Source organism: Meriones unguiculatus, chromosome 16, assembly GCF_030254825.1.
Source record: "Meriones unguiculatus strain TT.TT164.6M chromosome 16, Bangor_MerUng_6.1, whole genome shotgun sequence".
Classification (NCBI taxonomy): Eukaryota; Metazoa; Chordata; class Mammalia; order Rodentia; family Muridae; genus Meriones; species Meriones unguiculatus.
The window spans coordinates 55,596,607-55,612,003 of NC_083363.1; positions in this window are offsets into that span (position 1 = coordinate 55,596,607).

Below are 15,397 nucleotides of genomic sequence, written 5' to 3' on the forward strand. Positions count from 1 at the left end.
ACCTTTCTTATTGTTCCAGAATGGAATAGAAAACACCTCCCTAATATCAACATTTACAGCCTCTCAGCATGATCTGTAGTGATAATATTGAGCTTCCTGGTGCCTGTTTTTCAGTTCCTTTTGTATTTCTTTCCGTCCAACTTGTTCTTTTTTATTGTATGCCTGTATAGAAACATTATCTATCAGCAATAACCATGTCAGAGACCTAATGGTATGCTATCTTGAAATTTCTTCCACCCAAATATTAGTAGGTTAGTCTTTAATTTGGCCTCACATAAATTCTCAAACTATAAGGCAGAATACAGAATGCTTCCTTGTCAAAATATAATGCATGGCCTCTCGCCCATGTATTGCTCCCTTCTGAAAGCTCTTGACCCATGCGTCCTCCTGGAATGTTGATTACTCACAACAATGCTGTCTTTCACACTCCTTCTAGAATGGCTCAGTGAGTTTTGGTTACAGTATTTGACTGTTCGCTTCATTCAAAGATCCAAAGTTTTCCCATTCATTCAAAAAAATATGATCAGATTCTTCACAGCAATACCCCTTTCTCCTAGTACCAATTCATGTATCATTTACTTTTCTTTTGTTGAGAAAAAAACATCAGAACCAAAAGCCACTTATGGAAGGAAGGGTTTGTTTTGGCTTATTGTTCCAGCAGAGTAATGGTCCATTACAATATGGGAGGCATGGCAGCAAGAAACAGACATGGTGCAGGAGCAGGAAGCTCAGATCACATTTTTAACCAAAAACACAAAGCAGAGAGAGAAGAAAAACTAGAAGTGGACAAGTCCATACACTCTGAAGCCCAACCCCAGTGCTATACTTCTTCCAAGAAGGCTGTATCCCTCACCAGTCCACCAACAGGTGACCAAATGTGCAGTGTGAGAGCCTATGGAGAACATTTTCATTTGACACAACACAGAAGGGAGCAACTGACCAGTTAACCAATCTCAATACAAGCTCTGAACATGGAATCTCTAATAATCCTCTCTTATTAGCTGTATGTGTTGCAACTCACTACGTGGGAAGTCAAGTACACCCTGAATGATGCTACCCAGATCTTGCCTGTGATATCTCCCAGACTCCATCCATCTGCTTTTTCCCATAGTTGGCATTGCTTTTTTATGTCATACTGTATGACTATATGCTTTGTCATTTGAGTCTTCCAAAAAGAATATAAGATGCAGGAGTGATTGTGAGGACTTCTACTTCACAAAAGAGATTTTGGAGATGTGCTTAAACTAAATAATTTATGATGAGAAGATTATCTTAGACGCCCTGTGTAGTTCAGATGGGATAAAAGCAGACAATGAAGTGGTATTATTATTGATGAAGGAATGGACTCTGTGCCAAGGAATTCAGGTGCTTCAAGAAGCTAGAAAAAGTAAGGAACTGGATTCTTTCTTAATATCTCAAGGAGAAATCTTACCAATGTCTAGACTTTAGCCTGTGGAAATCACTGGAACGTCTGGTCTTCAGACATAAATTATCAAATATGTGTGATTCATAGCCATTAAATTTGTGATGTGGTCAGGAGAGAGGGTACTGAGGATTGAACCATGGGCCCTTGCAAATACAACGATAGTATTACACCATCTTATGCATTATGATAAATTTCATACCAAAAACAAGAAACTCATAGAGGCATTCAAGAACCTGTGAATTTGGTAGATGAAATAAATATATAAACATGTGGTATTTCTCAGATATTTTAGTTACAAGAATTAACTACTTAGCACCATCCAGTTAATGACAACTCTTCTGTTTATCAAAGGTAGTGACAATATTTGTGAATAAGCAGGAGGTAGAATTTGAAAGGACAGCTTGCTCTAGATTGTAAAATGCAAAGTAAAACTGGCTTGCTGGATATTTTGCATGTTGAATCACACATGGTAATGTTATTCAATACACTTGTTATTTAGGAATAAAATTCTGAACCAAATGTCATAATATCCCACTCTAATAATGACATTGAAATTGGGAGGAGGGCTAGGAAAACACTGTAGCTCGCAAGTTAGCAAATTAGGAAAGTGTGGTAAGTCCTCTTGATATAAACTAGAAGGTAGCATGACATTACTGTCAGACATAGGTAATTAATGGGCTAGTCAATAATAGATATAAAACAAAACTTCTACTACCAGAAACACAAGTGTCTGCTCAACGGAAAAGCTAAGTCAGACAATTCAACTGCCTTTAATTTCACAGTCAGTGATTCTTCATAAAACTTTTAAAGATCAATTATGCCCTATCAGTGTTAGATCCAAGAAAACAAGTTATTTATATACAAATACATTCACACATGGAACAACTGTTGATTGAGTAACTTATCTTTATTAAATATGAACTCAAGAGATTACAGTAGTAAGAAATTTATACTTACAAATTTCTCTGTGCTTTTTAATTCACGTCCTTGTTTTAAAAATATACCCTTTCACTAGAAGACAGAAGATACTGCTTTTATTTCTGAATAAATTAAACAAAGTAGATTAAGGCATTGATACAAATGTGTCTAGAAGTTTTAAGAAATATCATACTTAATCCAGCCTTCCATAATAGAAGCTTTCAGTGTTCTACATTGAAATGAAAATTCTATGCCCAAATAGCTGGCTGCATTCAGTCATTCTACAGCTATAAAAACTCAGTGCTTCCATCGGATGCTTCTTGAAGGCAGGACAATTTTTGCGGGTGGGTTGGTGGCCCCTCCCTCTACTGGAAGCACCTCCTGTCCACAGGGGTGGTGACTTCAGGCTCCCTATCCCCTGCTGCTAGGAGTCTCAGCTAACGTCACCCCATAAACTCCCAGGAGCCTCCCAAGTCCCAGAGGTGTCTCACTACTGATTTCTATTTTCTCTCCAGGTCATCCCTTACTCTCCACGCACCTGATCCCACCCCCATTATCCTTCCCATCCCCTCTCCCACTCATTACCCTCTCTCCAGCTTCAGTTGTCTATTTTATTTCCTCTTTTGAGTGAGACTCAAGCATCTTCCCTTGGGCCCTTATTGGCTTCTTTCGGTCTGTGAATTGTGACATGGTTATCCTGTGCTGAAAACAGATGCAAAGACCAACAGCCAAACAATAGGCCAAGCTCAGGGAGTTTTATAGAAGAGTGGGAAGAAGGATTGAGGGAGCCAGAGGGGTCAAGGACTCCACCAGAAGACCTACGGAGAAAACTAACCTGGGCCCTTGGGGTCCTCACAGAGACTTAAATACCAACCAAAGAGCATACATGGGCTAGACCTAAACATATGTAGCAGATGTGCAGCTTGGTCATCATGTAGGTCCCCTAACAAGGGGAATAGGGGCCATCTCTGACTCTTTTGCCTGCCTCTGGATACCTTTCTCCTAGCTGGGCTGCCTTGTCTGGCCTCAGTGGGAAAGGATGCACTTAGTCCTGCTAGGACTTGAGGTGCCAGGGTGGATTGGTACCCTGTGGAGCCCCCCCCCTTATCTGAGAAGAAGAAGAGGGAGAAGGGAACATGAGGGTGGTACTGGAGAGGGAGAAGGGAGGAGATGGGATCAGGCTGTAAAGTGATTACATAAATAAATAAATTAATGTGACTTTAAAAAATATCAGTGCTTGTTAGAAAGCAGCATTTAAGGCAGGCATAGTGGCACAAGCCTGGACGAACAGCTCCCTGGGAGGACTGAGAAAGGATATCAGGTTCAAGGTCTGTCTAGAACATAAAGCAATTTTAAGATCATCTGAAAAATTAAACAAGACCATTCAAACTATTTAAAGGTCCAGAACGGAGAGCCCTGGCCTTGCTGTGTGTCTCATCTTAAGTTTGATGCCTAGTGATAAAAACAAGTCCTCTAAAGAACCTCCTGTTCTTTCTGCAGAAACCGAAAGGAGAGCAGGTTATTCTTCAATAGAATAGAAATGGGATAGAAAGGCAGAGAACACTGGAGATGTGAGAATAAAGCCCCTTACCCAGATGACACAACCATATCTAACAGGAATGGTGAAAGTCATAAAGGCAGCACAGCTGCTTGACAAAGACCCAGCCAAGCTGAGCCGAGTGATACAATCTGTGGCGGAGTCTCCCATGTCACGTGCTTGGGGGGGCTCTTACTATTTGTACAACTTGAAGATATTGGATTAATGGAAATTTTCTTCTGAGTCACTTATAACTTCTCCCGGGAGCACTGCTTCTAAGCTTCCCCAGGTCGTCCTGACCATAACCCCTCCTGCCTTTAGGGAGATGCCTTTATCTAGCCCTACTTGAAGGGCTTCCTTACGCCATGGAGGTCATGGCTCAAATAAGTATGCCAGAGACCTTCTCATGAGGCTCTGTCTCAAAGATGCTCTTGGCACATCTGCCCCTGCACTTACTCAGGAACAAGATAATCAGAACAAAGCAAGCTTAAAAAGTTAAACGATATTCAGTAGGCTGGAGAAGTTGGTAGCAGGTCAGATTAAAAGCCTCTTCCTAATGCTGATGGACAGAGAATGGTGTGGATAAATGATAAAAGAATAAAGTATTAAGACCTTCATTTCTTAGAAAAGAATCAATTCATACAGGACCACTATGGTGTCCTATGACTGAGAAACAAAAAATACCAAGATTATGCATATAAATAAATTCTATAAATATATAAAATATGAACATTGTAGTATGGCCGAAATTGAATAATAACTGCAGCAAATTTGGCCTGAAGACTTTCCTGGGCCAAATGACTCTAACTATTAAAAGTTAATAATACACTGTTCAGGACATGACAATCTGCCCAGGCTGTCTTGGAGATTTTATTTCTGTCTAGTGCCCTTGAAACCGCAAGAACTACCAGCCTGAGAATGGGCTGTCATGCTTTGGCAAAATATGCCCTTGAAACTACAATGTTGCTAAAGGTTGGGTTGTGTGGTTGATGAGGGAAAATGACTGTAAAAGATGGTTCTGTTCTGTTTATCAATGATTAGTGAACTTAAGGCTAAGCAAAAGTTAAAAAACGTGTTGGGGACAAAAGGGATGTGATCTATGTTTTGGAACAACATGCATCTATCCCTGGCTCCTATATTCTGTATACACAAAGCATCAGGCTGCAAAACTCCTCCTAATCCCTCTGCCTGTCTCACACCTCCTTGCTGACTCCTTATCTCCTCTGATGGACCTTGCCACCACCGAGACTGGCCTGCTGGAATCTGATTGAAGCTTCTTGCCTTCAGGGAATCCAGGATCCCACTATAATTAGCAACTGCTTCCTGCAATTAACTGTGACTCCCACCACAAACCCCATTTGCAAGGAAAAGATGAACTAAATATTATGTGGGTCTTAATCTCAATTTATCAAGTTATAATTTCATCCAAGGCACTGTGGGAGCCACCCAACATAATTTCACTCTTCAAAAATGGCGAGAAAGGCAGGAAAGGTTCCTTAAAAACATTATGAGATGTAACTAGAGTCCTGTCTTCAGCAGCACAAATACTAAAATTGGAACGATGGCCTCTGTGCAGGGAGCTGTGACAGGACAGCCACTCAAACGGTCATGAAAGGAGCTGGTACACACAGCTGAGTGTGTCTTCTTATATGTGTTACCCTTATTTGAGAAGCTCACACGCAGGCTCCTAGATGGGCTTTTGTTCCTTTCTTGAGTATCTCTGTTTCTAACCGTTGAAATAGACTATTTAGGTCTGTAAATTTTAGCATGTTTATCTTATATTGTATGTCTAATATCCACTTGTAAGTGAATATATACCATGTGCGTCTTTCTGCTTCTGGGATACCTCACTCAGGATGATCCCCTCTAGTTCCCTCTATTATTTGCCTGTGAATTTCATGATTTCCTTGTTGTTGTTTTTTTAATAGCTGAGTACTCTCCACTGTGTAAGTATACCACAATTTCTATATCCATTCCTTAGTTGAGGAACATCTAGGCTGTTTTCAGATTCTGCATGGAGAGGACCTAGAAACCCTGTTCAGATGTAGCCCATGGGCAGCTCAGTCTCAAAGTCAGTCTCCTAATAAGGGGAGCAGGAGCTGTCTCTGACATGAACTTAGTTGTCTGCTCTTTGATCACTTCCCCCTGGCAAGGCGGCCTTACCAGATCATAGGAGAGGATCCAGGAAGTCCTGATGAGACTTGATAGCCTAGGGTTAAAATGGAGAAAAGGAGGACTCCCACTTTTCAGTGGACTAGTGGAGAGTGATGGGGGGGTGGAGAGGGAGAGTGTGGGGCCAGGAGCAGATAAGGGAGGGGGGGCTGCAAAGTGAATAAATTGTAAAAAATAATAATCAAATTAAATTAAATATATATTCAATAAAATCTCCAACTCCATTTCACAATGGATTGTCCAGAAATTTTTTTTCTGCATCAAAGCTACAAATAACCAATGTGACTAAAATCACTGCCCCTGAACTATTAAAAGAACTCCTCAGGGTGTTGTGGGTGACACTGAAAAGCTGTCTCTTCGTGCTCTCACCACTGACATGAATTACCCAAGCTACTAAAAATAGTTTTAATGTTCAGAGTCACTTTACCATGTTCTCCAAATCTTACTGTTGTTTTTCTCTATTATGAGTAGTTTTATATTTAAATATTTATTCAGAGAAAACACCACATCTTTCTTCCTATTGTTTTTTTTTTTTTTTTTTCACAATCTTAGATTAAGTTCTTTGCAAAGAATAATCTATTGAATGGACCATTAAATCCAAGACTGGCCTGGAAGCAGGTCTAGAAGCAACCTGATCTCTGAAAGGAGTACTAAATTTCTGTCCTCCAGTGCTTTCATCATTCCAAGCTGTAATTAGTTGAAGTATATTCAAAGATACCCTGTGGAGATGATCAGATTATCAGGAATTACAGCTAAGCACTCTGCTACAATAATAAACTTATTCCATAACACCCTACAATACCTTGAACTTAAAGCAATTCCCAAAGCTTTGCATAATAACTAAAATCAATAACTCTACCATGAAATGGTGGTAATAGATATATAACGAGCTTATGGATGAACACATAAATAGAATTAAATATAAGCCTTCCTATCATTTGTCTTCCTGAAAACCTGGGTGGAGGGATAAAAACAAACTATCACGCAATCTCTTCTTCATTAAAGTCTAAAGTGCAGTATTAGAACCTCTGTGGGCATAGGATCTAAAGCAGCCCATTTTGCAGAGTCTCAGTTTGCCCTGGATTCCTTCAGCCAGTCTGCAGAGACACGTGAGGTTAATAACGGGAATGGTTAGTCTTCGCCAGCGACTTGACTGGATTTGGAATTATATAGGAAGCACGCCTCAGTACTTGTCTGTGAGGGTGTTTCCAGAGACGTAACTGAGGAAGAATAACAGACATTGGTCCCCAGATGAGCCAGCTGAATGCTGGCACTTCTTGCTCCTGCTTCATGGCCTACTCATGTCTGGGGATTTTCAAGAACGTGCTTCTGCCATTGTGAGTTCCACGAGGCTTTTCCCACCCATTGATGGGCTCTACCCTCTTAAGCTTTGAGCCAAAATAAATTCTTCCATTGCCATTTTTCAGGAAATGTATCACAGCAATGGAATATAACTGCTATACTGCACTATAATTTTTTCAGGTATTAAGTGGTACATGAAAGAGTATTTCAAGAAAAAAGTCTAGAAATGTGAAAAATTGAATTTTCTTTTTGTACTAAAACTCTTAGCTAACTAAAAGGCCAAGAAAGTTAAAATTTACATTTTGCAATTATATTTTTTATCAAGTAAATATAACTAATATTTGCCAACCCAGGCTTGTGCTGAGGCTGAAGTAAGTGCTACTCTTACAGAGAACCTTAGATGTGAAAGTTGCTGTACTTATGTACCCAGCAGCTAAAAGGGGAAAAGAAGGTATCCGCCATCTACTGTATAGCAGCCATTGAACATGCTCCTGAAACATGAGCGACTGTGCAGAGAGCACTAGAAAGGAAATGCCCCACATCCCACTGAACATTTAACTGAGGGGCCTCTCTAGTGGACAACAAGAATGAAGATGCAGCAATTGAGGTTTATCAGGACAAAGAAGGGAGAAAGCTAATCCCGGCCCAGAGACCAACAGGTTTGTAAAATGCAGGCACATGTCTCTAGATTTTGTGTAGCTTGGGGACTGGGCGCACAGGGAAAGTGGTGAGATGAAAGACTTCTTGGGACCACACCAGGAAAGATCGTGTGCTATGATGACAGAAAACAGGGACTGAGACAGCGAAAGGTATGAATAGGAAGAGACGTGCAATAACTTAAGATCAGGAACACAAGAAACTACTGTACTCGTGTTGGAGGAGCCAACAGGGCCTTTACTGAGACGGAGAAATGGATGTGGACTTCGTAGATCTAGCAGAGGCAGAACAAACATCATTTAGCAGCTAAGTAGATGCTGATGTGGAAGGCTCAAGCAGTGCTATTAAATAGACAAAGGGAACACAGGGAAAGAGTAAGTTCGCAGGAAAAGGAAAGTTTGGGTGGTTTTTTACACTGATCTTGCAGTACTGACTGTAAGTCTAAGCAAAGGGTTCTTAGTATATGATTCAAGATTCTCCTCAGTCAGTAAAGGAGAGAAAGTAAAGTACCTGATCAATCTCACAAGAGGCTCATCTTTGAGGTTTTGCAGCAATGGTCCTTCTTCATCTGTTTCCTCCTTGTCACCTAGGGCTTCACTGTCCTTATTATAGGAACTCAATAATCATCTGTTACTTAATTATCTTGACATAGGAATGAACATAAAAAAATAGATAAGGTGCAGAGAATTTGAGCACAATTATGTGTAAGAGACAGGCAAAGGAAGTCACTGAAAAAAAAATAGTATTATAACAAAGACAGACTACAAAGAATAGCATCTTCAAAACCAAGATATCACATAGTAATGTGTGAAGGAGAAAATAAGAGATTCAATTGGCAACAGATACAATGAGTATTATTAAAAGTTGTTTGCAGTTTCTGGCTATTACAAATAAAGCTGCTACGAACATATTTGAGCAAATGTCCTTGTAATATGGTGGAGCATCTTTCAGGTATATATATGCCCAGGAGAGGTATAGCTGGGTCTTGTGGTAGCCCTATTTCCAATTTTCTGAGAAAGTGTCAGATTGATTTCCAAAATGGTTGTACAAGTTTATACTTTTATACTCTCACCAGCAAGGGAGGAGGGTTCCCCATTCTCCACATCCTCATCAGCATGTGTTATCACTTGAGTTTTTGATCTTAGCCATTCTGATTGGTGTAAGATGGAATCTCAGAGTTATTTTGATTTGTACTTCCCTAATGACTAAGGATGTTGAGAATTTCTTTGTTTCTCTGCCATTTGATATTCCTCTGTTACGAATTCTGTTTAGCTCTATATCCCATTTTTTAAATTGGATTATTTGGTTTGTTGTTTAATTTCTCGAATTCTTTATATATTCTGGATATTAGCTCACTGTCAGATGGAGGGTTAGTGAAGATCTTTTCCCAATGTTAGGCTGTCATTTTGTTCTATTGACAGTGTCCTTTGCTTTACATAATCTTTTCAGTTTCAGGAGGTCCCATTTATTGATTGTTAATCTTATATTCTGAGCTGTTGGTTTTCTGTTCAGAAAGTTGTCTCCTGTGCCAGTGAGTTCAAGATTCTTCCCCATTTTTTCTTCTAATAGATTTAGTGTATTTGGTTTTATATTGAGGTCTTTGAAGCACTTGGACTTTAGTTTTATGCAGAGTGATAAATAGGAATCTATTTGCATTTTTCTATATGTAGACATCCAGTTAGACCAATACCATTTGTTAAAAATGTTTTTTCCCACTGGCTTTCCACTGGTTTTGGCTTCTTTGTCAAAAATCAAGTGTTCATAGGTGTCTTTCTATTCAGTTTTTCGTTCTTCAGTTCAATTCCTTTGATCTACCAGTCTGTTTCTATGCCAGTGCCATGCAGTTTTTTATTACTGTTCTTCTATGGTACAGCTTCAGATCAGGGGTAGAGATATTTTATTGTAGAGAATTGTTTTAGCTATTCTGGATTTTTTTGTTTTTCCATATGAAGTTGACAGTTGTTCTGTAAAGAATAGTATGGGTATTTTGATGGGAATTGCATTGAATCTGCAGATTGCTTTTGGCAGGATGGCCATTTTTACTATTTTAATCCTACTGAACCATGAGCATGGGAGATCTTTCCATCTTCTGATACACTCTTCAATTTCTTTCTTCAGAGATTTTAAGGTTTTTTTTTTTCTACACAAGTCTTTCACTTGCTTGGTTAGAGTTACACCAAGATACCTTATGGGTTTTGTGACTATTATGAAGATATTGTTTCCCTAATTTATTTCTTAGCCCTTTGGTCTTTTGTATACAGAAGAGCTACTAATTGTTTTGAGTTAATTTTGTATCCAGCCACTTTGCTGAAGGTGTTTATCAGATGTAGAAGTTCCCTGCTAGAATTTAGGGGTCTCTCATATATACTATCATATCATCTGTGAAAGTAATACTTTGAATACTTTGACTTCTTTCCAACTTGTATCCCCTTGAATTCTTTAAGTGTCTTATTGCTCTAGCTAGGACTTCAAGAACTATGTTGAAAAGAGCCTACTGGAGTTATCAGGGATTCAGGAAGAGGCCTGGGCAGAAAGCTGGATGTTTCTGCAGGAGCCCTTCTCAGATGAGTGGGAATGATCTTGAACTGATAGGTGATTCTCACGGAATTGGCCATAGATCTCCTCAGATGTTTGGTCCTGGGGACCACTTGGATTCCTCAGGAGCTCAGGGATCCTCCTTTCATAGGTGGAAGTTCTCGAGTCAGCTACCCTGCCACTGGCTTTCTTGGTCTGAGGTTAGTGAGCCCAGGCATTTAGCTTAGACACTGTGCTTGTTGGGTGCAGCCTTTTTAGAGAACCTGTGAGCTCAGAGGTCCTGTTGGTCTCCTAAGGGAGACAGGCTGAGGCTTAGAGCAGTGTCTGGGGTTGCTTCTGTGGGTCCTGTGCATCAGGAGGCCCAGAACTGGAGCTGCATGCTCAGGATGGTGATAGTGGGCCCTAATTTTGTAGCCACATGCACCAGGTACCAGAAGGTATCCTCTCCAAGGGATGGTGAGCGTGGAGATTGGGGCTGTGAGGCACCAGTGCACAGAAGGTATTCACGGGATGGTGAGAATGGGTGCCCAGGTTTGGAGCCTCACCACAGACATTGAGAGCGAGCATCCAAGGTCAGAGCCAGGAGCCAACAGTACCAGGAAGGTATCCAAATAAGGTGGGCTTGGGTGGTCGGCCTAGGGCTGTGGCAGTGCCGGCTGGAACTCTGGAATTTTTCCCAGCGTTAGCTAGGTGGCCTAAAGTTAAACCCTCACCTTTCCCTGTGGGTTCTCCTCTCACCTGAAAAACACAGATGTCAGCGTTTTGGATTCCACAGTATGGCCTGCCAATCACTCTGCTCTCACTGCTGAGCTGCTGTTCAGATACCTTGAGGGGTCAACACCACCATCTTGGATCTTGGGTAGCATGTTCTCAATCCCAACACAAACTCACTCCTGCCACGGTCTTATCACACCCACCAAGAAGCTTTGTATACATCATGGTGCTCATAAATCAGTTTTTTATATCTAGTAGTCTTTGTATTTGCATGCTTCTAGTGTTTCATCTAACATGCCAGTACAGCAGCTAGTTTTAGACAGGCTTTTAGGAGCCCATGTAGTAACCAACCACTCATTAAGTGCTTAAAATAACCTTTAAAAAAACACTCTGTCATTTCTAGAGATAGGATATTCAGTCTTCCCACACAACCTTCTTAATACCAAGGTGCTGCACACTGTTGGAAAATTTTCCTGTTTGTGGATGTAGAGAGTCTCGGTGTGACTTTGACTTTTATTGCTCTTAGTTACACATAATGATGCTATGTAGGGTAATTCTCATCTGCTCTCCAGAGAATTCAAACAGCTTTCTCATTTCCTCTCAGCCTCTGATTGTATTTTCACACGAGTGTATTTAGTAATCTCAATCAGGTTGATAGACTAGGCACTCTCCATCAAGATTAACCATAAGGAAATATCTGAATACAACAAATTTATTAGTCGGGAGGAGGTGTAACAATTTCTAAGCTATGCAATCTTTATTGAGAAGTTATACATATCAGGCAATAAATGCTTTAACAAAAAGAAAAAGCACTAGATAATACACACGCATCCACATACACACACAAACACACAAAACCAGTGTGTATACACATTGACACCACACAAAACCACAAATCAAGAAAAAAATATATATATATATATATGATAGTAGAAATGGTATTTATTTGGTTTCTTATAAAAATATCAATGTACACAGAAGATTAAAACTAAACTTTGTGGCAAGTAGTGAGGTGGGGGAAGTCTATCTTCCAGAAGGATGGAATACTCCTCACTGGTACACTTTGAAGGGCTAAGCAAACACATCGCAGTGCCTTCTGGGCTTTCTTCCCCACAGGAACGCCTGTAGGCAGAGTGTATGCTGTTCTGTGCACTGTGGTAGAGGCAGGCCCAGCCTCGGCAGAGTGCCTTGAGGCTGTAGGCATGAGACAGCGAACTGCACAAGTCAACATAGTGTGACCTGCCTGCTGCTACACATAGCTAATGATGACATCATCTGCATGCTGCATAGTTAATGATGACATCACCTGCATGCTGCTGCACATAGCTAATGATGACATCACCTGCCTGCTGCTGCGCATAGCTAATGATGACATCATCTGCCTGCTGCTGCACATAGCTAATGATGACATCATCTGCCTGCTGCTGTGCATAGCTAATGATGACATCATCTGCCTGCTGCTGCGCATAGCTAATGATGACATCATCTGCCTGCTGCTATGCATAGCTAATGATGACTAGATGGAACAGGAGCAATTCCTTGTCTGTCACATTATTAAAACCTTTGACCTTCCTGTGCTAAATGATCCTGTGCTCTCATGTACCTATATCCATACTGTCAATTTGTGGAAATAAAGAACCAGGGGTTTACATATAGCTTTGGACTGCCCACATAATGCCATATGAAAAGGAAACAACAAGTAACTGTAAAAGGCCGGCTGAGCAGTCAATCCGAGCAGCTAGGGCATCCATAACCAAAATAGTTTGTAAGTCACAGTAATCTCACAGTTTACATATAGCTAATATCTCTCCTTTGCCAGTTTGACTGTGGGCACAAGGCTTTTTTCTATGAATTCTGGTCTCTGACAGGTGGCCCTGCTACTTTAAGTGCCAGCATGACCTGGAAGCTTTTCTTCTGTCCATTTCACATACAGTCCTGTCCCTTCACTTCACCACACACCACCGGCTCTGGCATTCTGCTGCCATCTATGCTCATTGCATTGCTGGCCAAGCGCCATGGACTTGTGATAAGCTTGACATGAAAGTCTCTGTTTCTATGCCACTTTACTAAAGACCATTTGATGTGAAATAAAGCAAGCAGGCGTGGTGATAAGCTCTTTCCTAAATCCGAAAGAATGTTGACTGCTAAGAGGTCTTAATGTCACACCCGAGCAATAAATACAGAAATGTTGCTTTGTTGACCTTTGTGTCCCTTGAAGGCTGAGCTCTTTCCCTTCTCTGCTATAAAATCTCTGTTAGAAAATTGCCTCTTGGACACAACTCTAAAAATCAAATGTTTAGGTGCAATGTGGAGCCTAAGAGGGCAATCTTAAATAATCTTTTCATTTCTTTTAATATGTTCCTTATACTCTTCTTGTTTTGTTCAGGAAGAGCAATTGACTACGGAACCTTCCAGATGAACTGCAATTGTAACCAAAGTGGCAGGTGCACATCTTGATAGGTGTAAAGCCAAAAACAAGCTCCATCAAGAAATAAGGAAAGAGATTTACAGCAGAAAGAAGACCATGGGGGTTATCTCCCAAAGCATTTTTAATATGTACTGCTTGTTGTTCTGCAAGGAAAGATGCCAGGCACATTCTGGGGCATACGTGGCCAAGGTTATGGAACACCTGTTCAAAAGGTTAAAATGAAAGACAGGAATGTCTCTGGGCATGCTCAGTTTTCTGCAAGAAGCTCAAGCTGAAGCAAAAGGAAAGGACACTTGAAGTGTGTTAAAAAAGAACTTCTCCCCATAAACTCAATGGCTGGTTCTTTGACATCGACCCCTGTCCCCCAAGGGCAGCCTTGCTAGGCCACAGAGGAGGACATGGCAGCCAGTCCTGAAGATACCTGATAAGCTAGGGTCAGATGGAAGGGGAGGAGGACCTCACTTATCAGTGGACTTGGAAAGGGGAAGGGAGGGGATGAGGGAGGGAGGGTGAGATTAGGAGGGAATCAGGGAGGGTACTATGGCTGGGATACAAAATAAATAACCTGTGATTAATATAAAAAATAAAATTATAAAAAAGAACTTCTCCCTAAAGGATCTTGCTTTGGCTGCACAAAAGCATCAGGATAAGGTGTGGAATGCAAAGCATTTAATCAAGCTGACACTAATAAAGACATGGGGCAAATTAGATGGCCCTTGTCATAAAAACCAGGATCAAAAGGCGAAGGAACAATTGAAGATCAGAACGTAGGCCAAGGATGATGCAGAAAATGGGTTCACAAAGCCATTGTCTTTGGCCACCAAAAATTAAGAATAATCAGAGCCCAGTGTCAGAAAGAACAAACTGTCTTCCACAGGCTTACAGCCTCAATAGAAGATGAAAATCAGCCATGGTGCCCAGACCTCATTGGTCCAACTTACTGGGGAGGCAAGCCATCTGGAAATCTCAGGACCAGCATTCATGTAGTAATCATATGTCTCAATTATTTAATGTCAGCAGACATTCTGCGGAAAGTGATTCTAACACAGCCAGTGATGGACATGACTAATGGACCTGCATTTCTAGCAGCCCCTGTGCCATGGTGGTGCAGGTCTACAGACTTACCTTTGAATTGCATCTTTGTCCTCTTCCCATTGGTTTATTCATCTAGTTTGCATTAGAGATATGGTCCTCATCTTTTTTAAACTCAGGAGTATGAAAAAAACACTTAAAATATGCTCAAATGCTCATACATAATAAATGATGGGGCAGAATTTGCATCCAAGAAGTCTAACTAACCAGGGTCCGACTAAGACAGTTCTTCCTTGGCTACGTGGTACATATACCCCTCAGCCTTATGTGTTAACTGGAGCTAAGCTGTATCTGGATGACCTGGTAAAGCTGAGCCCCTGTCACCACCAATGATTCAATGTTCAGCCTCTCCCAACAGCAAGGGAGTATGACTGCTAATATTTATTCTGTTGAGAAAAAGCCACATGATCTACCGTGTGCTGGCTACAGATTTGCTACACAAAATTGGTGTGTGTCTGTACCAACTTTCACCACCATTTATTTATTATATCATTTCCTTCCTGAATCCATCCCTGAGCAGTGAAAATATCAGATTAGCAAAATGAACAATAGAGGTGGATTTGCTCTCATTTTTTTTCATAAGAGAACAAGGCTCGAGTTCCTCTGCCAGACAGTC